The sequence below is a fragment of the Mauremys reevesii genome, linkage group 10, assembly GCF_016161935.1.
Source record: "Mauremys reevesii isolate NIE-2019 linkage group 10, ASM1616193v1, whole genome shotgun sequence".
Taxonomy (NCBI): domain Eukaryota; kingdom Metazoa; phylum Chordata; order Testudines; family Geoemydidae; genus Mauremys; species Mauremys reevesii.
The window spans coordinates 72,263,233-72,290,479 of NC_052632.1; the positions used below are offsets into that span (position 1 = coordinate 72,263,233).

The window sequence follows — 27,247 nt, forward strand, 5'->3', positions numbered from 1 at the left end:
GGGCTTCCTGCTGCAGTCTCCAAGCTCGCACGCTGCAAAGCCACCTGGCAGCTGAGCCCCGCACCGGGGAAAGAGACCCTGCAAAACCGGGGGAGGGGGCTACGTGCCCCCCTCCCGCTGCCAGCCCAAACCCTGTCACCTCTGCGGCACTGGGAGGGAGGGATGAGCCAGCAGCTCCAATGCACAGGGAAGGGCTGAGAGAGCTTCTGCGCAGATCTAGGCTGCAACCTTAAAAGCATCCACCTTGTCTCGTTTATAAGGCAAAGGAAAATCGCCATTATTCAGCAACCCCTCTCCCCCCCGCTAAACTCTCCCCCCCCCTTCCAAAAACCCAAGGCCTGTCTGGGGAGGGTCGGGTCTCCGGCAGCGCAATCGCCACTCCCAGGAGACAGCAGAGCGAGCTGAGTGTCTCCCGTACAAGTGGGCAAGGAGATTATTAATGGGCACCGACACGGGCCGCTTCCCCACCTTGCAAATATTTTGGGTGTGGGAATAATATTGTCCTGCTGCTCTGCGGATGCCAAGCTCAGAGGCAAGCGCTTGCAAGAGCTCTGGGGGTGAGTGTGTGGCTCTGCCTCGGAGAGGGGAGCAGTGATTGGGGTCCCCCACCGCCTGCTCCAGGGCCAGAACTTCCCCGTTGTTTCCACCCTACGCCTGCGGCACCTTTCCCCTCCCACCCCGTTTTTCTTTGCACACGTATGAAGTGCAAGGCTCCCTCCCCAGGAGCCGCGCGCTCTTCCCGGTCTGCTGCAGCCCAGGCGCTCGTGATCGCGTGGGGAGGGTGAGGTCCCTGGGGTGGGCACATGTTCTCCCCCCCTCCCCCGCCTCCCTCCCAAAGCCCCCCTGCAAAAGGCAGGCGGTGGAAAGGGGGCTGGGGCCATGGTGCAGGAGCCGGCAGCCTGCCGCGGGCTGGAGCAGCTGCTTGTCGCGCCGCGGGTGGGTGTGGGTCTGGCTGGTCGGGGGTCAGGCCCTGGCGGGGCGCGCAGGGTGGCTTCACTCTGAGCCGCTCTCGCCCGTGGAAAGGTTCAAAGTCAACGCGCAGCAGCAGTTCCGTGCCCTGCCCCTGATTCAAGGGCTGGCTCTGTTACATATTAAACCCGTATCCTATTGACTCAGCCCCGCCTTTCCGCGTTTTATGCCGTGGAGCTGCAGGGCAGGGTGCTTGGCCACAGTTTACACAGCCGAGCGCCTTGTGCGGGCGTTCCGATTGCACTCCGGATTGAGCGAACGCCTTCACAATTCATACTTGGCCTGGGATTCGGGCGCTTTCTCTGAGTGCTCAAATCAAAGGCGCTTCTAGCCTCCTCCTGGGGGGCGGGGGAAGGGGGGGGCAAAGAAAATACCCCCCCTTTCCCCGCTGTAAACGGCACAAGGTGTCGGCTGCACCCTGACATCTCACTGAACTCATTGTGATTGAAATAACAGCCCTTTCTCGTCTCCACAAAGCATCTTAATAGCAGGAGCAAAGAATTCGGCTCATCTGCAAATCCAATAGCCTTTAAGTGGATTAACTGCAATAACACAACCGAGGAGTGATAACTATCCTTCATGGAAGACAATAGACTGTAACTGCACAACCAGGAGACTTAGCCTTTCATCTCGGCGTTTCCTGCAGCATTTCAAAAGGGAATGCTTTCCAGAAGCCCTGAAGGGGTTTGCATGCTACTGGCTTGGGCATGCTTCTAGGAAACAACCTGTGCTTTAATGGGCACTTTGCAATTGCATAGGGGTTGCCACCAAAACAGAAGTGGTCTTTCAAGTGCGTTTACTGCTCTCTCATGCATGATGTCATATAGACCCACTGGGTGGTCTTCAGGACCAAAAAAAACACAAAACCTTGAAAGATTTGAAAGCACTTAAAAGGGGAGGGGTCTTTTCTGGAGATGGAAAACCGTGAGCCAGGGTGCAACTATTTCCAAATGTCTAGTGCTAAGGGACGAATCAAGTGCCACCTTGCAGCGCACACAGATGTGTGTATGTATAACATATAATCAGCAGAGTGATGCAGATATGGAGTCGGGCAGGGTGGATTGTGGGTTACCATCCCTGGTTAGGAGGGTGACATCACACAAGCAGAAAAGTGATGACTTCATTTTAAACTGTTTAATTTCTTCTAATCATTTGTGGGAGTTAAAATCAAACCTGTGGTCAGTGTTGTCATAGTAATAATAACAATGATGTCCCTAAAAGGTTGTGAAGAGTCTAACAATGCAAATCTCATTGAGCAATTGTTCCTCCCCCTCATTAGTTCACTGGCTAATGTTTATCTAGAAACATAATTGGCTGGATATTCAGTGGTAACTCCTTAAAAAGTTGAGCCTTTAGTAAAAAAAAAAAAAACTTCAGGAGTAATTTTAGCTGTTATCTAGTGATAAGAAGTCTTTCATATTTCTTGTATGCGTCGTTTCATGAAAAATTTACTGCAGCTGCATCTTTTTTAAATCTCTCATTGTGATCAGATGGGCATCCTTCCTCTAGAAGCAATTTACAGTTGGCTGTTTATATGGTTCGTAGCAAATATTTGATAATGGGGCAAAATGTGTAAGAGCCAAAAGAGTCCTATGATCAGCGCCTAGCTTGCAGAAACTTCTGCATGCAGTTTTATTCCTCTCTGAAAAGTTATTTCTGTGCTTTTGAAGGAAATTCTGTATCTAAGTAGCCTTCTGTATGAAAATCCCTATGTTCTGTTTAAGAATTCTTACTAACAGGCTAGGACACTTTTATATGGAAAATGTCACACAAAAGTAATATGCAATGCAGTAGAGTGTTGAGTAGTATTGTCCATGTAAGTCTATTATACAAAAGTGTACCAGAGGTGGATTGCTATATTTTTATGTCATATCTATAGCCATTTATATGTAGGGAGGGATGATGTAGGAGTTTTAATGGGTGTGAATGAGGATTAGTGCAAATTATAAGACACTATTGAATTAAGTAGGACACTTTTTTGGCTTTTATGGACAACACTAACTCTCCATACTTCAGAAGACACAAGAGTTCTGAATTATATTTTTACTTAGTTTGTAAGCTTTGGGGGGCAGACACAATCTTTTTGTTCCGTGTTTGTACAGCACCTAGCACAGTGGAGTCCTGAGCTGCACATAAAGTTCTTTTCATACTGTGGCCCAAATCATCTTTGCTGTCCCCAGTTCAAACACCATTTTAAACCAGTGCAGGCTAAGTTAGTATAAACAGGGCTAGGTCAACTGGCCTAATGAAACCAAATCATGTTTTTACAAAGTGTGCCCTGACTTAGTTCCTGCTGAGAGAGGCCCAGGGGCTGTGATGGGGATTGGGAGGGAAGTGGTCTCAGAGCATTGGGAGAGAGCAGGAAGAAGCTGCAGTGGGGAGGAGAGGGAGGGAAGGCACCTCTGGGTTCCAACGAGTTAGCCAGAGAGAACTAAAGGAAGCACTGGAGGCAGCAGGTGGGAGTTAGGACAATTTTAAAATGGCCACCAACCACCTGGCTGCAGCCACTCTAATGATTTGATTTATTCATTGGCTTTTCTGTGGAACCTCATTGCTCTGGTATCTGAGTGCCTGACAAACACTAATGAATGAATTTTAAGTATCTAAAACAAGTTTACATTTTTGTAATCAAATGTGAAAGTTAATCCCGCCAAACCTCCCAGATTAATGTACAAATTGATTTCAGTTTGGGGATTCGTCTGCTTCTTAATCATGTTAAAAAATAATAAAAACATTAGTCACGTGTTTTGTTTGTTCTTCTTTGGATGGCCTACTTGTTTTACTGAAGGCGGAAGGACACCAACACTGGAATTTACTGGGCACATTCTGAAACGAAGGCTCTATCACAAAGCAGATGCAAAATTACTTAGAGCAGAAAGCATCATGGCTCCAGAAATAGACCGTAAAGAGCAGTCTCGGAGAATAGGATCCCAGGTCTTTCAGCAACAATCCCAAACATTTATAAAAGCCATGGACAGAGTCTAAAAAGGACAATCCGGAAAGCGACATAGGCAAATGGCTTTAAATATGGAGTGCATGTAAAAGGCAGCTCACCCACTTCTTAAAAGGGGGAAAAAGTCAGACTTTGAACACTCTCATTTTTTTGGCCTATGTTTTCAGATGGCCTGAATGTCCTCCCTCTCCAGGGGCACATTGTTTGGTTCTTCAAAATTTGCTCCTGTAGCTTTGGGTCTGCATAAATAAATTACACGTGCAAATCATCCTACCTACTGGTACTGTTGACTGCCTGGTTTATGCCTGTAATCACACAGAGACAGGGTTAAGGTCTGCAGCAGGTTTATGGGCAAAAAAATTACAAGTGCACACAGTGTGGAAGGTCACCCCTTCAGTTTTTGCCCCTCATCCAGTTGTAACACCTATGAATATTCATGCCGCCCTTTTCAGCTCTTACTTTTGGGCTCTTCTGTTGGCCTGTTTGTTCTGGGATGAGCTCTGTGTTTATTATTATTTAGCACAGCATTCCAGATACTTTCATGGGAGACAGGTACTTCGGAAAATCACACGTGCAAATCAATTGAAATGTTTTGGTAAGAAAAAGTGATCAGTAAGGTGGAGTCCACTGAATTTTCCCATGATCTATCCAATGAATGTGCAGAGACCCTCTGGCCTGTACAACCTGTTCCTCTGCCTGTATTTTAAGTCAAAGTGTTTATGGAGATGGACTAGTGTCTTTTCTAATGGGATGGTATCTGCATTCAGAGCCTGATCTTGTGCCGTTGAAATTAATGGGCATTTTGCCATTGACCTCCATGGGAACAGGATCAAACCCTTGTTACATAGAAATCTATGGGTAGGATTTGTGTAATATGCAAATAATATTTCCACCCTAGAGACAAGGATAAGGGATCCTGATGGATAGGCATCACTACTGAGTGACACAAATTTCACCTTCAGGACTGAGTGTATGAACTGGCTGGGTTGCCAGACTGGATAGTGAGATACATTGTTTGGCATTAAACCAAGCTGTTCGCATACCAGCACACTATTTTAGTGGCATATTAAGCTGTTCCCTACTCCCCTTCTCCACAGAAGAATGGAATGACAGCAAGTCAATCTAACATGCCTATTGGAGAGATCTATTAAAATGCGCTCTATATTGTCATTGATATTTAGCGCATTTAGCTGAACACCTGTAAGAGTGTCAACACAGTTTAAGGAGGAGGGATAGCTCAGTGGTTTGAGCATTGGCCTGCTAAACCCAGCATTATGAATTCAATTCTTGAGGGGGCCACTTAGAGATCTGGGGCAAAATCAGTACTTGGTCCTGCTAGAGAAGGCAGGGGGCTGGACTCAATGACCTTTGAGGGTCCCTTCCAGTTCTATGAGATAGATAGGTATAAAATATAGTTATAGGTTATAAATATATCTTACACCCTGGGGCCTGATCCTCCATAGTTGTGCTCCTTGTGTCATCATTTATACCAGTGCAAAGTCAGTGGGAAACACCATCATTCTCATTTTGATTTGAATCCAGGATGTAACTCAGCCCTGCTATCTACCATAAAACTGCAATATTATTTTGTATTATTTGTATTTTGGTAGCACCTGACCCTGCTCAGCTCCATTGTGCTAGGCACCATATAAAAACAGCATGACAGTTCTTGCCTAAAAAGCTAAAGCTGCAAGTCCAAATTCTTACTCTCCTGCATCCATGCTACCCTGTAACTCAGCAGAGCTACCCCATCCATACGTGGATAGCCCCACTGAAGGAGGGACTACAGACGTAAGGGCTTACAGGATCAGGTCCACAGACATTGAATTAACAGGGACAATGAGCATTTTCATGGAAGTGGCTAATTTGTGGTGAGTTGGAGATGTTTGTCGTGACTGTGAAATTCCGTAGTTGGATCTCTGGCCCTTTGATCCACTGATCCTAAGGCAACATGCAGAGATGGGGGAAACAGTAAGTCAAAGGATACAATTACAACACGGCTGCGCATCTTACCACTACACAGCTCCTTTTTGGAAGCATATTTTGGCTTTTTCTTAAAACCTGCAGGCCTGATTCTCAGCTGGAGTAAATCAGTTTGCTGTGGCTGAAGATCTAGCCCAAAGTTCCCCATCCTGCAAAACAGCACATGGTTAACTTTAGTTAAAGGAGTATCCCCATTGGAATCCCTCTCCTTAAAATGAAGTATGTGCGCAAATACTTTGTCGGATTGGGGCCAACAACAAAGTCCTTCTGAAGGTAATCTTCTCTTAATCCACCTTTCTAGCTGTTGTGAGACATTCACTCTCAAATTATTACCTTGTGTGTAATGATAACACTGCCCATTTCAGTCCAAACTACAGACCCACAACACGATAAATAATAACAATGGCCCATGTGCCGTCAGTTCTTCGGCACTGAATTATGCGTAAGAACTGCTGAGTCACACAACTCAATAAAAATAAGAATACTTTGCCCTTGTCTAGTATCTTACTCAAAGCACTTTCTAATCCAACACCGCTCCTTTATATCCACTTGCCAAGCTGGTAATCTGAAATACAGAGAGGCCCAGATTTTAAAATGTATTTGGGCATTGCTGCATTCAGCGTTGTAACACCTAACAGATTTAGGAGCCTAAAATCTCATTTTAAAAAGGCAGGCACTTGGGAGCCTAAATCCTATTCACTGTCAAGGGTCCCGTTCCAGACCATTGACCCCACACACTTCCGTTTTTCACAGCGAAAACTTGAATGGATATTCTGATGAGTGCTAGGATTGCCATAGCACAAAGTGCTGTTAACAAACTTGTAAAGAAGCACAAAATATTCAAACCATTTCAACTATGTCACATGTAGTTGTCTCGATCCTTGTTCCCTTGGTCTTGTGGCCTGTGTTACCTATTTATAAATCAGCAGACGAAGCAGCATAGCTGAAGTGTCACATATCAGAAAGGATACATTCTCTACTCGGATCTGCACGAAAAATGGATTTCCTACTTTTCTGCAAAAGATGAGCCACCCCCAGCATCCTCCCTTGGCTTTGTAGAATTCAGCATTTGTTCACCTTTAAATGGGTGACATTTGACTAATAGATCCTGCCATCGATCTGCCTGCTGAATTCGTTCCCTGTTGGAAATCAATGAGGAGAGTGGTGTAAAAGTCGATGGGAGGATTTGACCCTTTAAGCTCTGTCTGCGTTTAACTATAGTGTGATCTCTCTTGCTCCTGGGTGCTTTCCATAAGCAGCAAGTTATCCTGGAATGGGAGAGAATGATAAATAATGCTGTTATCCACATGACTGAATTCTTCCATGAAACTGGGAGGAGGCAAAGCACAGGGATGACTCTGCAAGGTTTGAGGGAATAAGGCCAAGGGAGGAGATGGATGGGGGAAGGCTAGAGTTACCTTGTGTTAAAATAAGAAAACGAGCAAAGAAGGAAGGGTTAAAAGAAGAAGGTCAGAAGATAACATAAGTCTCTCCCTGAATCTCTGCTTTGCGTTTCTGGTTAGGGCCAGGTCTTGACTCTGGCTATGGGCCCGTGCAGAGGAGTAAAGGGATATAAAAGTCCCTTAAGACCCTGCACAGGCTACCTGTAACATGGCAGGGAGAGTAGCTGCCAGGGGATTGTTACTGCCCATTCCATGCAGATATGTGCAAAGTGGGCAGAGTCTTAGCTCCATCCCCAACATGCTAGATAGCACATCTACGCCAGTGCAAAGGGGGAAATAAACTGTGCCTAGAAAGGAACTGGTACAATTTACTTCTCATGGAGCAAGGGGGAAGGAGGGAGTCAATTGTGAGTCTCAGTCCATGCTCTGCCTCTGGGAAAACACACCTGCATGCTAGCTCTTCCTGGGGCTGGATTGCAAGTTGCCTATGCAACCTTTAGCTCCTTGGGGTATGTTCTCCTGCATGTCTGTAAAGGGCTGCAACACGTCTCAGTATTAAATAATGAGTAATGATACCCATCGGTTTTCTTGCTATGACGTTTTCAATATAAAAACAAGAGTGCAAAGCGGTCTTTTCTCCATAAAATACCGTTCTGTAGCAATTCTCCTCTCCCACCAGTATAACTCCATTGACATCACTGCAGTTACTCCAGGTTTACACAAGTGTGAGCAAGAAGCCCTTGGTGTCTAGGATCTATAAAGACAGAAATCCTCTCAATACCCTACATAGAATAGAATAGAATAGAATAGAATAGAATAGAATAGAATATTTAGGGGTCAGAGTCTCTGCTGGTGTAAACAGGGGCAACTCCATTGACTTCAATGGAGTTTTTCCTGTTTACACCCATCGAGATTTTGGGCTTATGTCTCTGTTTCACCTTTGATGTGTATAATTCCCATTAAGGTAAATGGGAATGACACGTGTATTGAGAGAGCAATAGATGTTTTATTAAATAATGCAAAATCACTAGGATTTGTGTACCTTTCCTGGGACACCATGCCAAACTGGCAGGTGGTTTCTTCCTCAGGCATTATATTAACACCCTGCTAGGTATCTCTGGTGGCATCTGTTGCGTTAATGATTGGGTGGTGTATAATGGCTGCTGTAGCTTGCAAAGTTATGGGCAGCCACCAGCCACTGTGTGCATGCATTTCAAATTGCTAACTACACTCCTGTTTATAACACAGTCTATATCTCCCATTTCTTCTTTTCTACTCTGCACCCAGTCTGTTTCTTTCTTTCCATTCCCTTCCTTCCTCCTCTCCCTACATCTTTAATCCTTTGTCCCGCCTCACTTGCCTTCCTTGCTTTTCATTCCCAAATCTCTGCTCATCTATGTGTTTTCTCTATTCCTTTCTCCACAGCTTTCATGTCTCCTTTCATCTTGGATGGCTACTAGATAAGTTGCAAGTTGCAGCCTAATAGCCTAAATATACTCTAATGGTGCCGGGAGAGGATTGGGTAGCACATTCACCCTGGATTTCAATGGTGAAATGATTAAGCCTCCTAGAATTATTTACCTGTAACGCTCAGAATACCTTTCCCAGACCTGAAGAAGAGCTCTGTCTAAACTCAAAAGCTTGTCTCTTTCACAACAGAAGTTGGTCCAATAAAAGATTTTACCTCATCCATCTTGTCTCTCTAGTATCCTGGGACCAACACAGCTACTGCAAGGACCTGGAGATATTGTCATTTTTCCTCTGAATGCTCTTACTGGCTGTTGTGTCAGTGAAAGGGCCCATGGCAGGGATTGATACAGTTTGAATGTCCAATCCTCTTCAGTTCTAAATGCGGCCAATTCTTTGGTGGAATTTTGTCTCTGTTCAAGACAAAAACCTGCGCTACTATAAGACCAGGAGTGAAATCCTGACTGTACTGATAAAACTCTCATTGACTGTAATAGGCCCCCAAGTCTCTAAAATCATTACTGACAACTTTTAAAAGTATTCTGTGGCCAAGGGTGCAAAGCCCCCAATATGGTGGGAGTAATCTTGCCTGCTTCTCTTTTCTCAGAGGTGCAACTCATCTCGTCACCCCAACCGTCTCATGACTGACTGACCGACTGACCCTTCTGCCTCCTAATGGGCAAGGCCAACCGAAGTCCAGGTCAGCATCGGGGAAAGGAGGGACAAATCAAATGCTGGCTCTAATAGACCTTTTAAAAAACCTGCATGTACAGGGCCAGTGCTGGGCTTCAGGTGAGATTTCCAGGGGTTGCTAAGAGAATTGAAATGGGAATTGGGTGCTCACTCTCCTAAGTGGATTTGAAACGGGCCACTGTCCTTTGTTTATACTTCTTCATATTATGTTTTGCAATTCTGTCAGAATTCAAAACTACCGGACTAGTACTGTATATGACGTCATTTCCTCATACTTCCTGTCTGCTAGCTTATATGATAGTCTTTGGCTGTTGTCACTGTCCTTCACGGAGCCCTTAACTTTACCTCCCAGGTAGAAATCTTGGTCTCAACTGTTTTCATCTGCATTTCCCTTTTATTGTCTCTGCTTATGTTTTCTTGCACATTTCCATGGTGCGTAAAGGGGTCTTTCTGCCTCTCCTCACCCCCAGCACATAACTGTTGATGAATCCCTTATTCCTGCCGTAATCACTTTATTTCGTGACACTCATGATCTTGCGTCCTCGTAGGGCTTATTAAATCCCTAGGGGGATGGGGTCAGGCAGAATGCTGAACTCATGAGAGCAAGACCTCAGTACGGCTCAGGTTCAGCAAGGTACTTAAGCACATGCTTAACTTTAACACCATGAGCAGTCCCGTTGATTTCAGCAAGACAACTTCTGTTCTTAAAGTTAGACATATGCTCGTGTACCTGGCTCAGTCAGAGCCCGTATTATCACACCCCTTCCATGTCACCCTCGTGTACTATCTCCGAATCTCACAACCAACTGCTCTCCTGGTTTTCAAACATATTTGTGGACTCTCTCCAGCCCAGCTTTCTGACCTCAGAACCGCACATTCCCCAACGTCTATGTTCCCCATATCTTGGATTCCTGGTCCCGCCCTACAGTAGGAGTTTGCTATTTCATTTCTGCTTTCCCAACCGTCTGGAATTCAATTTCTGTTCCTCCCTCCAAGTCCTAGAGTCATTTATTCACCCTAAATGTCATCAGAAAAACTTTTTGCTATGACCAACTCTCTGTATCGCATCTTGCAATTCTTTATTTTGTGCTCAGAGAGCTCAAAAGTGGCTGTAAATTCCATTTGAAAAGCCATTACTTGCATAATTGGGGCTAATCATTTTTGGCATTTGGAAAAGAAGTAGTGAAATGGCTGAGATGGGAGACCAGATGGCTCGAGGGACAGGTAATGAGATCGGGAGGCTTTTACTTCTGTGTCACTGCTTCAAAATGCAGCTTTGATCTTCGGTGACCTATGTGGTCTCAGTCCAATTTCTAGCATACATATGTTCGTATCAGAAAAAACACCCCCATGACATAACACCTTTGGCAGAAAGGCCCAGGATTAAAGAGGCACGAAGGCACAAATTACCTGGCACTCCAGGTGGTCTCCCCAGAACAGGATTAGGGCTCAATGGCAGGATGGGCTCAGAGTGGCACTGTCCATACTTTGCCTGCTCTGTGGCTAGGGAAATTCAGTTTCCAGTGCTGCCAGGCTGCCAGCTTCCACAGGGAATACACTTTGTTTTTTTTCAAAGTTAACTTTCTCAGCCATTTTCAGAATAGCGAATTCTCATAAGGATTGTAACTGCATACACCAGAGACCTAATTCTGATCCCACTTATGTTGGTTTAAGGGTCTGATCCTAGGCCAGTTGATGTCTGGGAGGGTCTTTCCATTGATTTCAATAGGTTTCATAACAGATCCTAAATAAGAAATAATCCCATTGAAGTAAGCAGAGTTATACTAGCATAAACCCAGCGTGCAATCAGACTCTAGTCCTAGAGGCTGTAATAGATCCAAAATTTCAATTTATTGTGGCCAATTCACTTTCATAGCAGAGTTTTTATAATTATTTTTTAATCTAGCTGCAAATTAAGAAGGAAGATGGATGTACACAAGCAGGGGCGGCTCTAGCGATTTCGCCGCCCCAAGCACGGCGGCACGCCGCGGGGGGGCGCTCTGCCAGTCGCCGGTCCCGCGGCTCCGGTGGACCTCCCGCAGACGTGCCTGAGGGAGGTCCACCGGAGCCGCCTGCCGCCCTCCCGGCGACCGGCAGAGCGCCCCCTGCGTCATGCCGCCCCAAGCACGCGCTTGGCGTGCTGGGGCCTAGAGCCGCCCCTGTACGCAAGAGTCAGCATCAAATGCTACTAAGGATCTAACGTAAGTAAATACAAGACAAGCCATTCAGCCTTGATGCTGAATTTTGTCCCATTATTATTCTATTTTGTCTACGCTGTACGGTAAGGGTGGCATTTGAAATCTCTCCCTGCAGGATTTAGGTGCAACAGAGCAGATTAAGGGGGACTTTCAGTATTTTACTTCAGAGGTTCCTTGGCTTTTGTCAGTTTCCAACATTTTCACCTTTGAGGGTCATGTCCACTGAATCTTCTGATCCCCACTTTCCCCTTCTCTCTCTTCCCCCCTATAAAGGCTGCATCTCACAGCGCCCTTCCCTCATGATGAGGAGGGCTGGAGTGTGAGTTCACCAAGCCAAACCCTGCTCCCGGAGTCATCTGGAGGACTTGCTAGAGAGTCGCACAGGTGCTCTGTCACTCAGCTAAGGGCCATTTCCCATGATCCTCACAGGGACAAAACTCCCAGAGGAGCCACCAAGTCAGAGAGGTTGTTTAATTGGATAGTTAGGCTGCTCTCTTCAGGAGCCTACACACCTCCCACTTCAGTTCCATTTCATCTCCTTTGCCCTCACTCGGGAGTGCCCTCTCTTGATGCCCACACAGATCCCATGAATGTTAATAGCACCGCTGTGCATGCACCACGCAAGGCATTTACAATGCCTTTGTATGTCCTTTCAGTCTTTTCATGCTGTACATAATGGGATAAGGGTCTGCATCTGACTGTGTTTTTTTACCATTAGGAGTTGTGTTTGGTTTATTGCTATGTATCACGCTGAGAGCCAGAGCCAGCCCTTTCAACTGCTTCCGTCCACAATGGCTACAAAGCCGCGCCGAGAAGTGAAACTTGGAAAAAACCTTCACAACAAAATGTTCTCCTCCCTCTCGGCATCAGTGTTGGGCACAGTTTTCCCGACACTCCTCCACTGCTTGCAGGCAGAGTCAAAACAACTCAGTCTCTCTGGCCAGGGAGAGATTAGCCGGCAAGCAGTCTCTCCCCATTCTGAGGGAAGAGAGAGGCGCATTATATGAGACCATCATTCCCAGGACTTTCCTGGCTGGCTGAGAAAAGGAACCTTACCCCACCTTATACCACAAGGCTCCTGGTCCCAGACTCCGAACAGAACACTAGCATGGGGTTTTCCAGACACCAGCTGTTACCCTGGGACTGCTTCCTCTCTCCCAGCATCTGCCTCTGTCGGTCCCTGAGTCTCTGTCTGCTGCAGAACGCCTGGAATGGGGTAGCCTGGCCCCTGAGATTTACCCTTCTGGGCTTAAAGGGCCGGTATAATCCATTACAATCTCTCTCTCTCTCTCTCTCTGGTTTGCATATATAACTGCCATTATATGTGTGTATAAGCATGGATATAAATTTGCATTTGCCCTTATTTTGATTTAGTGCCATCAGCATTTGCAAGTTCAGCTAGTTTACCTGCATGCTCTCGCTCTCTCTTTCTGTGGGTCATTTATTCAGAATAAAAAAGAGGAAAAGGCTTTCATACTGACCCCTATTTCCCACCCTCCCCCCACAGGTGGACGCAGTGTTAACTGATCTCTCATGCTCAGTTTTCTATTTTAAACCATGTATTTTATCATTTCCATGTCCTACCCTGAATCCTTAAAGCTCAGACTTTCAGCTGCAGGCTCCAGGCAAGACTTTCTGAAAGAGCAAAATAAATTATGTCGTGTGTATTGCTGTCATCAGCCTTCCCAGTAGCTTCCTCTTTCTGCAGCTATTTTTGGAGGATTAATCAATTAAAATAAGGCGTGGTAAAGCAATGGTTAAAGGGACACTGCAGAACTCATTTATGATGGAACCCACTGGACAGCTGCAGTTTAACAGAGTTCTTTATGTGTTTTTTTTTTAAGCAAAAAAGGAGTTTTGTTTTTTTAAATGTTGTCAGAAGAGGAATTTTTCTTTTGTAGCCAATTCCACATACTTTTTGTTATAGGAGAAGATTGGTCTGAGGGTTCTAGCAGAGGCTAAAACAGGGGAAGACTGGATCTATTTTGGTAACATATCAAGTGAATAGGAAATAATCAAAAATGCTGTATTTAAAAAATGAGTTTAACAGCAACTTGAGGCACACACTGTTCAGTAGAAAGAAATCTCATCACCTGTGCACCACTCAGCAGAGCAAGCCATTGGGTGCAATGTTTTTAATGTTAAAAAGGCAAAAGCTTTTGGCTACCACGGATTGTTGCAATGCTGCTTACGGCATTCCACCTCGCCTGCTCTATCACGTGACTCTCACAGGGCCCAATCAGGACTTTGTCACAAGTCCTGTGTAAGGTTCTTCCCTTACTCCAGGGAGGGAAGGAATCTGAATCAACCTTATCCCTCGCAGAGATTACTTCCCTCTCTTTCAGCTGCTCACTGGTGTGTTGGGGCAGGGGCGGAGTCAGAGCCCAAACTCCACCCACTCCACCAGTTTTCAACTTTTTGATGACAACCTAGAACATTTTTGCCAAAAGTGGCCCTTTTTTCACAAAAAATTCTATTTGGTCAATAAGGTGTTTTGTACTGAAAAAAAATTGATGAAAAGAATTTGACTAGCTCTTTAAATGACAGGGTGAGTTCTGTGTGGAGATTAGCCTATTATCTGTATACACAGTATCGGGGACAAAAGGCCTAAGGTAGTGGTTTTCAACCTGTGGTCCGTGGACCCCTGCAGGTCTGCAGACTATGTCTAAGGGGTCCGCCAAAGGTGGTGATGAAAATAAAGGGTCAGAGTCCAGAAAAGGCATATGGTTTTTCTGATCAATTGAAAGTATGTGAATATCCCCACCTACAGGTCAAAACCTGGAAGTGTTGTTGTTACCATAGAAACCCACCGTTTAGTGCCCTTTCTTATAGATAGGTAGAGATTGGTATATCTCCAATTATCTATCTCCTAGAGCTGGAAGGGACCTTGAAAGGTCATTGAGTCCAGCCTCCTGCCTTGACTAGCAGGACCAATTTTTGCCCCAGATCCGTAAATGGCCCCCTCAAGGATTGAACTCACAACCCTGGGTTTAGCAGGCCAATGCTCAAACCACTGAGCTTTTCCTCCCCTCCCTGCATCAAATGCCATGCCAAACCCATGCAACGTTTATAGTTGAATTTTGTTCAGTCAGTTTTCAGCCTAGGACATCTATGGTACAGGTCAGCAGACCACACATTGAATTTCCAAAGGGGACTGCACCTCCATTTGAAATTTTTTAGGGGTCTGCCAATGAAAAAAGGTTGAAAACCAGTGGCTTAAGGGAAAGGGGATTGGTCCTGCTTTGAGCAAGGGGGTTGGACTAGATGACCTCCTGAGGTCCCTTCCAACCCTGATAGTCTATGATTCTATGATTAAAGTCTTGGAGGAATTTGAGATCTTGAATCGCTTGATGCCAGTATGCTGTTTGAGATCCTAATCGATTCAAAAAGCAGAAATCATGGACTAAAATTCAGTGCTGGTGTAACTGCCTTGAAATCGGTGGCTGAGTTTGGCCCTATAGAGTTAAGATGGGGTACAGATTAGCTTGAAACTCAAGATGAATGAAATAAGGGAATTAACTGCTAAGGTCAGCAATAAAATCATGAGTCCGTTGCAGAGAAAGCTGGATACATTTCTGAAGAGCTAAGGATAGAGCCATTAACTAGATTGATGGGGGTAAGGTGATGAGATAGAGGTCGATTAGTAACCTTTAAAATCATCAAGGCAGGCCTCATATGCTCTGTTATCTTCCCCTAGCTGTTCAGTGTGTGAGTGTAGGGATTGAAAAACAAGGCCCTTTCTGTCTCTGCAGAAAGAGGAGCCACAATGTAACATTGCGTATTAGGGAAAGGCCAGACATAAAAAGATAATTGAAACATTCAGCTTGGCAATAAGGTGGGATAAGGACAATACATCTTTAACACACATTGAGTTATATAAGGAAGGAACTGCTAGCACTGGCCGAAAGGGCTCTCTGGCGATCGTCTCGTTAGCTGGGCAAGTTTTCCTTGGTTTAATTTTTATCCTGAATATTGTTTCTTACCCAGTGTGATATCCTTACAAAATGCAAACGTCTGTAATTGTCCTGTACAGGAATTGGGTAGTATCTCATCCTCATTGCCAATTGCTGCGTCTTTATTCCCTACACAACATTAAGAATATGCTGACACCGCTGAGTACCAAATAACTATGTTTACTGCCTATATACAAACATACATGACCTAGCTACTTATATACGCTGCTATTCTGTTGGGTTTTGATGGCTTCAGCCATAGAGACAGGATGGCACGCAAGAGGGCACCTGAACTACTTAAAGAGATACTGTCCAATTCCTAGACGCTGCAGTAAACCATTGTGACTTTGAGTTACTCGTGATGTTAGCAAATACAAACTAAATGGTCAGCAACATCCCACATCAATTCTATCATTGGGAAAAACAGAGGAAGGGTTGATTATATCTTTTTATGTATAATCAAAATGTCTGAGCAGAGAGGGGGGCGGGAGGGAAACAACCCATTGAGCTATTTTGTTCATTGTATGAGGAACTAAAGGAAAAAAGTTAAAGGTAGGATTTTCAGAGCCTAACCCTGCTCTCACTGAGGTCAGTGAAAGTCACGCCATTGACTTCAGCAAGGGCCGAATTAGGCCAATTGTGAGTGCTTTTGAAAATCAGGTCCCAAATTTCCCACTGTAAGAGAATATCACACTTTCCAAAATTACAATATAGAAGGCTTTCAATACTTTGGCTTTGTAGATCCTTCTGAAATAAGACTATGTTCCCTGTAATTGGCACTCTAGCCAGCATTTGCTGGGGTAACAGTTACTCATGCCAGGAGTAAGATTTCCACACACACCACACACCCCCCCAAAAGTTCATCTCTTGAGACCGGGGAGCCAACAAACCACATCAAAGGACAATGCTCCATTTAGTCTTGCCAAGGAGGTTTCAGAGACCCCCGCTACCCCTATGTCTGATTTAGATTCTACAGATGCAGACAGCCTTTCAGAAAATTAGACCATAGACAAAAATGGGGAGGAGACCAATTTTTTTCTGTCTGTTAAAATCAAAGGGCCTTTCTCAGGTAAAACTCCCACTCAAGTCAGTGGGAGCGTAAGCATCATTTTCGAGCATGGAAGAAACACCTGGTCATTTTAGGCTGGGCAACAAACATGTAATGATAAACTATTTGTTGGTAAAGCAAACTGTACATGCCTGTGTCCACAATGCACTGTTATCATCAAATAATGATCATAAGCCTTGGTGGAGGCCATGTTTTCTTATGTGTTTGTATGGTCCCTACCACACTGGGGCCCCCAGCTTGACATCTCTGGGCATTACTGCAAATATAAACATTAAATTGTAAAAAGTAAATAATAAATTGCCAACCATTCAAATGTTGGTCTTCTGATAACTACGGCTGCTACAAAACCCAACCCTTTTTCTTTTCTGCATATAGTAAGTTGATTGTAATGATAAATCACCATCAAGCATTTCAAGCTCCCAGCATTAGCAACAATATCATTTCCTCCTTTACAACACATATCAGATGGTGGATGGATGATCTAAATATGAATCATCGTCTCTCCAACCTAGATTCCTATAACATAATCTAACAAAGAAAACAGAAACTACATCAGAAGTCATTTAGCAAATGAGTGTGTCTGAGAAGACTCTAGAAATCTCTTATTTTAAACAGATTGTCGCTTCAAGAAGAGTATGAAATGGTGCTAATTATGCTATGGGTGGGAAGGGGCTGCCTTCCATATGGAAAGGTGGTTTCTCTTTTCCTAGGTTCCTAACAGCTGTTTTCATTGTAACTAGACGCTCCACTGATAGCGTAATAGAAAAAACTCCTCCAAGTCACAACCCAAAGCTTCATGAGGCCTGCCTCACGCTTTGGGAAGTAACAATACAAGTAGTACTGCTCCATGGGCCTACCTGGTCCTCCTCAGACAAAGCCACCATGATGAAAGGCCCACACCTGATCAGTGTCAGACCCTCCTCTAAACACCACAGTGTAGGCATGCTGTGATGCTGCTGCCAAAGGTCATGAAGCACTGGCTTTTAGGCTCTGCTCCTTCAGAAACTGCATCTTGTGCCTTGTGTTTTGAAGTGTAAGCTCTGCTCCTGACACCTACTGCACATAACCTCACTCCCCTTCCAGCTCTTCCCCCTCACTACACAAGGTCTGGAGATTAAATGAGATTCAGCACCAGAGCACGTGCCACAGCAAGAGAATTGTGCTCGTTGACCTTTAACTCCCTGCTCCAGAGAGCTGCACGATATTCACAGAGGGATTTTTTGCCTCCCTCTCCAATTAAATTTTGTATTTGGAATACAGCATACACAGGAGCTTTCATACAGTAGAGTTACTGGCATATGCAATTCTCTAAGGGGTCAGCTACAGGGTCTTTTATCTCGTACACTAAAGAGTTCTCTATACAGCTGGTGAGTCAGTGAAAATCCCACATCTGCAGGAAAATGCACCACTAGTCTACAAAGATTTCCACATTGTCTGCTCTCGTAGGAAAAATAATCTTGCCAATGAATAGCTCAGGTTCACAGTCCTGCTGAAAGTCCTAGGAAGGTGAAGTCCCAAAATATTAAATACTAAATATTAAACATTTTCAGCTTTCACATTACACCCAACTCTTTATGGATTTCTCTTTCACAGATGCCACTCAGTTGAGGGGCCAGTACCTGCAGAAAATGACTTTGAACAGACCAAAATAATATTTATCCACTTACAAAATGTGAAGCTACTGTTATTGCTGGTGTTCCAGCCCTAAGGCCCTATCCTGCCTTCGTGGTAGCCGTATCCTGCTTTCACAGGCATCATTTGCATCTAAAGCTCAAGTCTGATCTAAAACCATAGAACGTGGCGCCCACTGACTTGTACTGATTATTGGTGTCTTGGAGAGGTTTGTGGACTAATGCATGCTGCAGTGTGGGAGGAGCAGGCACAACACCAGCCAATTATAAATGTCCTTAATCTGTTTCAGTACATTAATGAATGAAAGGGAAAGGGAAAGGGTCTTGCTGCTCCCACACTGGCTATGACATCATCCAAACTACCTATACTCCAGCCCAGTATCAGAATTTCATTGGTCTGTGAGGATTAGCAATGGTCTGCTGTATGTATGTGGCACTTCTGGATGAATGACCAGTTAGATTTAACTCCCATAGACTTATAAGAGTTAGAGGTAATGCCATATATTAATTACAGTATAAAGTAGTTTGCTCCAGATGTTTAATAAGGGCTCAGATCTGATGAGTGGCCTGGAAGTTATAAGGTATGAATGATGTCCATGGTCTCCAAGGCAAAAACTAGTCAATTTTTGGTAAATTGCTAGACTCGTATTAATTTACAAGGGTACGATCAATTGGTAGAATTCATCAGTTTCTCATAATTAACCTGACCCTTAATAAAAAGTTCTTAGATGTCTTGTTCCAGTAGCCTGATTAGGGAAAAAACTGAACTGTAAAGTTCTGAGAAAAAGGTAATTTGGTCATTTTTGTTGTGGTGTTATTTATTGAAGCATTTTATAGATTACGAGTGGGATTTTCTAAAAGCACACAGCATTTGTTCAACTGATCCTATAAAATGTATGGTAAAATTTCCATTGATTTCTGTGGAAGCAGTTAGTTCAATGCTTAGAGTTTTTGAAAATCATACCCTATAAGAATATATACTCCATATTACCCGCACTGCTGGTAGTTGTGTCATCATTCGCTCAAATGAATTTAAACCTATGGTTTAGTGCAGATTTTACAAATGCATTTTAATAATCCCAGTCAATTGTACTCTATACCGAGCAAGCAGTTTCCTTCAGTTTTAGGTAATAGTAACTTCCCATTTCAAACTGTTTACATGCTGTGTTATAACTGTATAGCCGATCTGGTTAAATTAAATGCTTTCTTGAAGACATTTTTCCTTTAGTGGGTATTACCAGACGTAGCATGTCACAAAGTAAAACCATTGCAAATATCACCTAACATTAATCTTAATATAATCCATGGTAAATATATTTATACACAAAAGACAAGTGGCTGGATTTGTTTACATTTTGAAATCACTGAAGAAGGGATTCACTGGAGATTAGTTGGCTAATCTGCCATAATCTTCTTTAAAAGCAGCTGAATATGAATTTTATTTTACTGAATCATTTTATCCACACCTACACAATGCGAAATGTTCCTTATCCTATAGGCTATAAAAGAAAGTTGCTTGCATTGGAGAAGAGCCATGAATCTCTTCTTCTCTGCTTTAAAGAATGGACAGCTGGAATGGCTGGAGGTAAACGGAAATGGACATTCAGAGGTGTGATCTTTACTTTTATTTCTTGGTTGTAAGGCGTGAACTATGAGCCTAACTCATCATTAGTAAGACACTTGCAATACGTTATCATAAAAATGCTCATTTCTAATTTATTTTGTCTTGTTTTGCCTTCTACTGCTTGGGAGATGCTGCAATGAGCCTATCTGTACTAAAATGCTCATGGGTTACCAAAGGAAGCTTCATGCTGTTTTTTCTTTATTTTCCAAAAGTACAGGATAAATAGGATTCCCCCACCACCGCCCAATCAATTCAGATCTACTCTCAAGGAAATTGTAATGCAGGAGAAAAATAAGAAGTTTTTAGCTACTCACCATATCCCAGAACAATCCCTCCAACGGACTTAGGCTCCAGAAGGTGACATGTCCGGCTCCCCTCTGCTGCAATGGCTGTAGCGCTAACATGAGGCCTTCTAGGATCAGGGCCAGAGATCGAGGCTCAGAGATCCGACTTCCAAGGAAAAAGTAACTGACTTTGAATGTCAGTGATAAGATTCATGCACAAAGGGGCCAAGGTTGGGTGAAGCTGTGATGAGAGCTCTTTAGAGCCTGTTGCGGATCCTCTGCACATTTTGGGAGGCATGTAGAGTACAAGGGTGTTTAGTGACAGGGAGAGTCCTGCAAATCCAGGTGTAGTGCAGGGAGCACAAGGTTGCTGTGATCGACACCGTATGGGGGCTCAGGGGAGGTTAAGTGCTAGCCATAGCCTGACAGCAAGACAGTCCCAAGCCTGTTGGACCCCCACTCCCTTTTTCTCAAGTGTGCAGAGGGAAAGGGGCACAATGAAGGCGGAGAGTGGAATTGCCTGAGGGGACATGGGTTTAAGTGTGATCCTCATCACACTAATGAGGCTGCATTCTTCCTTCTTGGGCTGCACGTGCTACCAAGCAGCTGTAATGGGAGAGCTGTCAGCAGAGCTCACGGTTGGGAAGGAATGGCTTGCCCTTCACACCCCGCTTACTTGCTACTTTTAATCTTCTGCTTATATGCACTGTCTGTGCTCTGCATTTGTTTGTGTTGTGCAGGATCAAGCCGATCCAGTAACCATGGGCCGAATGCTTACCTCACAGCACAGCTCTGCTACCACAGCTGAGTGCTAGTCTTTCTTCGGGGAACCAGGGGGAAAACTCCTCCCTCATCTTTACACGTAGGAAGCAGATCCTCCAGGCGTTAAGAATCAAACTTGGCGAATGAGTCAACTAATCATCTTTGCTGCTCTCTCTGGCCAAGACACTGCTGCTTGGTGACTGTGCAGTAACTTTTTTCATACTACACATGCTAAATACTAGCACATTATTTCAGTGTGGGTCTCTGAATAATACTGTGTTCAGCTGTGTTCCTTCCCCCACCTCATCCTCAGCAAGGCCTTCATTAGCTGAATGTGGTGGCTTGGTTCCAGCAGCCACAGCTGCTGTCACTGCTGCAATTCTTTAGCCTTGAGAAAAAGCATATACAATTTAATATGCTCTGGGCATAACAGCTTTTCTGTAGTGAGGAGGCGGTTTCTTTACGGCTATTTTGATGGGGCAAAGTTTACTCAAGCACAGGTTCCACTGCATCTCGTCAACCCTTACAAATATGCCTTTGTCGTGCCAATTCTCATGCTCCTTGAGAACTGATGGAAATTCTGATGTTCAAAAAAAAAAAAATCCTGCTCATCTGATATTGTCCTGTCTTATTTCATTAAGGGCTAAACTCTGGGTTAGAACTAAAAATCAAAGTGCCGAGGGAGGGGCCAGTGCTTAGCTGGCCACGTGTCCAGGACAGGATACATTGATCCGGCCATTTAACAGCAGAGTTTCCCATACCGGGCCATCACAATATGTGGTGGGTGCATCTGACTGATCTTCTCAGTAGGAGCAACATGCAGGATGCTGCTGCTGCTGGCTAGCACTGGCTGCTGCTGGCAATTTACAGCATTGCCAGGTAGAAGAGCAGCCATGCCTCTTTCCCAGGTAGCCATACCCACCTCACAATCAGAGGCCAGGCCTACCAACACATACTTTTGCACCATGACAAGGTGCTTTCTGCCAAACTGTATGACCCACTGCTTGCACCTGGATTTTATGCTGTCTGCAAGAGTAGAGTCACAACAGAAACTGATTTTTGCCTGAAGCCATGGGCTTGCAATCATTGCCACACAGTTTAAATTGTGGGGAGCAACAGACAGTGCTCACATTTCAGATTCGGGGTGGGGGCATAGTACATATATATATATATATAATATTGGAAAGTCTCAGATGGTCTTCAGCTGGTGCCAAATCCTTAGCCCAGTGCAATTTAGCTAGCAGTTCCACAGAGGGAAGGGGAAAAGGAATCCCACACGCCACCACACTGTTAAAGTGTAAATCTGTTGGTTTCTCGCTTTCTTTCTTAGTGGGATTGTGAGGGATTTAGCCAGTAGCAGACCATAGCCTGATCTGAGGCCTGTGCTATTTTGTCTTTGGACCACAACTCTAACAAAAGCTTTGGCTACACTTCAGACCAAAAAGCGCTGCCGCGCAGCGCTTGAAGCACAAAGTCAACAGCGCCAGCGCGCTGAGAGAGCTCTCAGCGCTGTCCGCCACTCCACCTCCCTGTGGAGAATAGCGCTGGCGCTGGGGGCCCGCGCCCCCAGCGCTGGGGCTTGACACACACTGGCGCTAGGCAGCGCCAACCAGCGCTGCGAGAGGTGGTGTGTCACCACACTGCTGCGCAGCATGCAAAATTGGCCTTAGAAAAGAAAACCACTTGAAAGCTAGTTAATCATCACATTATCTTAAGCACATGGTAATGTAACAGAGTCATTCTGCAGTACAGTCCATATAAATTCCACACGTATGAAAGAATGTAAAGCAGCTATTGTGCCCAAACTCTTTGCAGGGCCATTTCACCATGTTCACGGTTTATCTGGAAAATACACATGCATGGTACTGTACGTCGTATTTCACTGCTATGCAACATGATGTCTTCTAATGGAACAATCACCATACTTGTAGTCTAAGGGCAATACAAAAGTTCTTTCAAATAATGACAATACATTTTCTGTATAAAGAGGATAGGGAGTAGCCACTTCCCTGAAAGGCATTCAGCTTGATTTCCCTAGAGCCAGCAGCATACACATCAACAGCCAGTAACAGCAGGCAGTGGTGAGAAAATCCCTATCTCATCATCCATCTATAGTTTCCAGGTCTAAGTGCGAATTCTTGCAAAAGACAGGAAACTGTTCTCACCCACGCTAATGCAGTCAGCTAACCTTAATCGGATTTGGTTTTTTGCAAAGAGGATTCTTTTTCATTTCAACCAAAATAGCAAGTAAAGTGGAGAATGTAAAAAATACGGCACTATCCTAACATTGTAGTGACTAGCGATTACGTAGAAACACTGGATCTGCCAATTCATTCAGCATTGTTGGCATTTGTAACAAGATGGCATGCTGTTGTTCCATGTTTGGATATGTTCTACACTGGAATATGAGTAGTTGTCTTGGGTAATGCAATTTTTGGGGTTTTCTTTCCTTCATGAAAATTCATGTTTTTAAAGAGAAATCTGCCGATTTAATTTAAACTTGAGTAAACGCAGGAACGTGGGTTACTTGGGATTCCAGCTGATATAGACTGTAGACTCTTCCTTGATTCACATACTCTCAGTTCTGCTGTCTTAACTTAAAACAAAAACAAAAAATGGTTCTGGAGAAGTTAGAGAATTGTGACACCAAAATTGATTACCTGTGTAGTTCTAGTAGGCGACCCTACCATATAGGATGAGATATTCATACTTTGCTTTGCATTTGCAGCTTATAAGGATGCCGGCAAAGTGCTGCCTCTTTTAAAAAGTTGAATCCAGACTGTTAGACACCAGCAAGATCCCTCTGGTATTGGAATCTGACCAAGCACAAAACATCTTCAGCCTTCCCGGCAATGCACAGATGGCTGCAGATGCTGATGCTGTGGCTAGCCAGCTTTTTCACAGGAAAGGCCAGTTTGTCATGCAAGCCACACTCCTCAGATAAAACCCTACTCCCCAACAAGGAGCTGTGGAAAAGGCCCGGAGGTGAAGAGCTCAAGCAGATAAGCTCCCATAACTCCAAGTTTCGCAGTTGGATTCTCAAGCCCATACACACGTACATACTCAAGCCCAGTGCACACCCATTGTCCCCCAAACTCAGAATTGCCAGGATCACTCTGAAAAAAGCAGGCCTAGGAGTTTAAGGTGGATTGTGGGGAAACTCCATTCTGACCCTTAAATGAATACGCTGCTCTTTGATTAGCTGAAATATATAATAGGCATGCTCTGTAAAGCAGTTAGCAATCAATGTGTCAGCAACGGTACAGGGAAACAATTGTCATCCTACTTGCTCGTACATCCAGACACCAAAGTCGGTACAATAGTGATATAGTCATCACAGTAAAATGGCCATAAAATCTATGGCTATTTTTACAAGGCATGTCTTGGTTTTGCCTCTGCACTTATAACAAGAGATAGTATTTCCTCCTTCTGACATTACACATAAATGTGCATTGGGGTGAAATTCACCTCTGTGCCAAGGAGGCCACCACCAGGGCGTATGCACCACTTAAGAACTCAAAACAGAACATATGGGATGCACAGGCCTTGTGCTAAGATTCTGCACAGGGATGTATTTCACCCTTAGGTGATGGCTACACTGGAGATGTAATTTCCAGCTCAAGTAGACAGTCCCACGCTAGCTGTGATTGAGCTAGTGGCTAAAAATAGAAGCATAGGCTCTGTGGCACTGCCCAAGTACAATCCCATCTGAAACCCTACTGGACATTTGTTGCAAAAAACCCAAACATGAAACTAATCAAAGTTTTTTATTATCCTCAGAAAATTCTGGTTCTCCAAGACAGCCCCACCACCCTTGATGGCACAGAGTCCAACTCCGTTTGGGAGAAAAAAGAAACTGAAGGTTAAAGAGTTTGACACAATTACACAGTTTTAGAGGCTTTGTACACTGTAGAAAGCAGCATACATTTCCAAAAATACATACATAGATCATACAAACAACTATAGACTAAACCACCTTCAACCATGTATGTCTGTTTAAAAAAAAATTCTAGGGTTACAAGTCCACAGAAAAAAATCCTCTACCATCTGCACTGGAGTCCTGCTCAAATGACTATGGCGTAAACAAACCCAGCCAAAGCAAGAATCCTGGGGGTGACTCATAGATTTAAAGGTCAGAAGGGAACATCGTGATCTCCTGCACATCACAGGCGACAGAACCGCACCCACCCACTCTTGTAATAGACCCCTCACCTCTGGCTCAGTTACTGAACTCCTCAAATCATGGTTTAAAGACTTCAAGTTACAGAGAATTCACCATTTACACAAGTTTAAACCTGCAAGTGACCCATGCCCCATGCTGCAGAGGAAGGTGAAAAAACCCCAGGGACAATGAGAGGTGGTAAGATCCTCTTCTGGGAGCATATGATAGTAATGTCATTCTGGAAGAAGCTCAGAGAAAGCGGTAACTTCTGATTACTACATAATGTGAGTAATTCTCAGGAAAAATGAATCCTGGGTGCCTGAATCATAGCACAGCGGGGGAAATAACATACTCCGAAAATGGTAAGGTGGAAAGCCCTAAACACAGAGGAACCACCCATGATCTCAGTGTGTGGGACATCACAGAAAGGCATCAGAGTGACTCTGCATGCTGCTCCTCTCAGATGGCAGAAATGCTGGGTGGCAGGCTGGGAGAACCCGCCCACCTTTTAGGGGATGCACAGGGAGTCCATCTGATACTACAGCCAATGAGCTGCCGGTGGCAGTGGGTTACTGAATAGCTGCTCCTCACCAAGACACCAGGTTAGACGGGCAGAAAGATTCCTCCGGCCCCTCTTAGATGTCCTGCATAAAGGCAGTTCATTTGGGGGCCTTGTCTCCGTTGGGGATTTGTTCTGATTTCAGCCCCCAGGAGAGCTGCATCAATTCAAACCGCTAGCTTAAACAGGGTAAACCACTCTGCTCCGCCATTGGCACTGATGCAGCTTGGCCTGAGATGCTTCACCGTAGCAAAAAGTGGCTCTGCCTGTCCACACTAGGGATTTGAACGAGGGTGCCGATACATAGGTGGCTGGCCATCAAAAGGTGTGATCAGCACAAATCCCCATTGGGGGCAAGACCTTGGGCTTTGTACGTGTTGGGGGAAAGAGGGCAGCATTTGGCCCTGAGAAAGATTTTCCATCCAATGAAAGCCCTGATTCAGCAAGGTATTTAAGCCTATGCCTAGCACATGGGCAGTCCCATGGATTTCAATTCTCCTGGCTTAGTACAGGGTCTCTAAAACATCAATGAACCTGTTCACATACTTAAAGTTAGGCATGTGCTTAAGCACCTTGCTGACTTGGGGCCTAAATACCAGTACAGAAATGCTTGAGGGAGTATGGTGCCCATTTGCTTATATAACATTTAAGCATGAGATTTTCCCCTGACTGACTGCCCAGAGAAACAGAGCACTCTCCCTTTCTGAACAGCATCGGGATTATCTGCCTCTTCCCTACTCTGATTGTTTTTACATTACATTACCCAATACACTATTCTGCTCCCTGGGTTTTTTTGTTTTTTTTTTCAATAGAGCTCAAATTTTTTATTACAGTATTCAGATTTTTAAATACAACTACTTCCATTGTCAAGAAGCTCACAAGCGCCACAAATTACGTACAAGAATTTTATTCATACCATAACTCTGTTGCATCATCCATATCAAATATTACAATAATCTTTCAAATGGAATAGACTGTTCCCCTTACATCAAAGGAATTCTGCTGTTAGATGGTTACATGTCTTTTCAGATTATTTACAACAGAATTGTAATTCAAATCGGGTTTTCATTATCTTTAAAAGTTCATAGCAAAGTATCGGTTTTGTATGTGTGTATATTTAACTCTCAGCAGCGAGATTAATACACTCAATGTTTAAGTAATGCTGAAATGTTTCCTGCATTTTATGCCAAACACTCACAAAATTTTACCAATACAGCAGCAGAAATGCAAGAGATAAAAGAGCATACATGAGTGAGCGATAACCTTTACGTTTTTTTTTTTAAATTGCACAGAATAGGAAAATACAAAAATGGTTAAGCAAAGGAGTTTTTTACATGAACTTCCGTGTCTGGCAGATTTTTGTCTATATAAATGTTTTGTCATGAAATTGCAAGTTGGAAAACAAATGGTCACATTTACTAATCCATGCAAGAAGTACAACACTCATAATAAATAATAGTAATAAATAGAGATTACTGGGATCACTAAATAAATTAAATAGCTTGAAATTATGACAGGCCTGATCCTGAAGTCCGTG

At 44.2% G+C, this 27,247-nt stretch overlaps 1 long non-coding RNA gene across 2 annotated transcripts; it reads left to right on the forward strand.

The window, feature by feature from the left end:
* The first annotated feature begins 365 nt into the window (after positions 1-365).
* On the forward strand, positions 366-26,962 carry LOC120373887. Of its 2 annotated transcripts, none has more exons than XR_005585788.1 (3): positions 366-557; positions 9,383-9,567; positions 23,718-26,962. It is a non-coding gene; the product is annotated as an uncharacterized LOC120373887 (long non-coding RNA). The 2 variants fall into 2 exon arrangements; XR_005585789.1 differs by having other exon boundaries at positions 24,770-26,962.
* Positions 26,963-27,247: the final 285 nt, after the last annotated feature.